The sequence below is a fragment of the Crocodylus porosus genome, unplaced genomic scaffold, assembly GCF_001723895.1.
Source record: "Crocodylus porosus isolate Cpor-Errol unplaced genomic scaffold, CroPor_comp1, whole genome shotgun sequence".
In the NCBI taxonomy this organism is placed as follows: Eukaryota; Metazoa; Chordata; order Crocodylia; family Crocodylidae; genus Crocodylus; species Crocodylus porosus.
The window spans coordinates 8,933,427-8,934,289 of NW_017728931.1; positions in this window are offsets into that span (position 1 = coordinate 8,933,427).

The window sequence follows — 863 nt, forward strand, 5'->3', positions numbered from 1 at the left end:
CAGTACTCTTTCCTGCCATGGCAGGGGGTCGGACTAGATGATCTACTCAGGTCCCTTCCGACCCTAGAAACTAAACTATGAAACTATGGATAGGGGGCCTGGTCTCCCCTACTGACACTGTTGAAGCCTGTGAAAATTTGGACTAGCCAAAGACTGATAAATGAATGTAAATATCCTGGCTTAAATTGGGGAGATGGGAAGGACAAGGGGAGAAAAGGGGAAGGAGGGAATGAAATGCATTCAAATATGCTACAACAGGATAGCACAGGGTGGAGAGCAGTAGCAGAGCTGTACACTGGGCAGGGGATGGGGATCAGAGCAGAAATCAGGGCAGGTGTAGGGTTAATTTATGTTATATCTGCTGAAAAGGTTGGCCTTCCTTGTGGCAGACCTTTTCTAGATCTAATTTTGATTCCCTATTGGCCCCACAATAAGAAATGCTGGAAACAGTTGTGCTGGGTTAGAGTTATTTGAGTTCAATGCTCTCTGTAGAGCAGCTGCTTCATCTTCTGAGATGGCCAGCAGTCTGTACTACAATGGTCTTTTGAGTTCCAGTCACCCTTTGCAGCAGGCTGGAAGACCGTGTCTAACACTGCCAAAGAGAGACAAGGGGCCCTTACATCCCTGGTGGGTTGACCAGAGATGCATGCCCTTCCCTACGTAGGAGCAGTTGGCAGGCGTTGCCAAGCCCTTGGCAGCAACCTGTGTCCGTGTTCCTCGGGAGACACCAAACATTCCATACATCACATGGTCAGCACCTGCAAAGTCTTTTTCTACTCCTGGTAAAAGTGTGTGAGGCCAAGAGATCCCAGCCAGGGTCACATGAGATAAGGACATCTTCTTCCCATGTGCCTGTGCTGGTA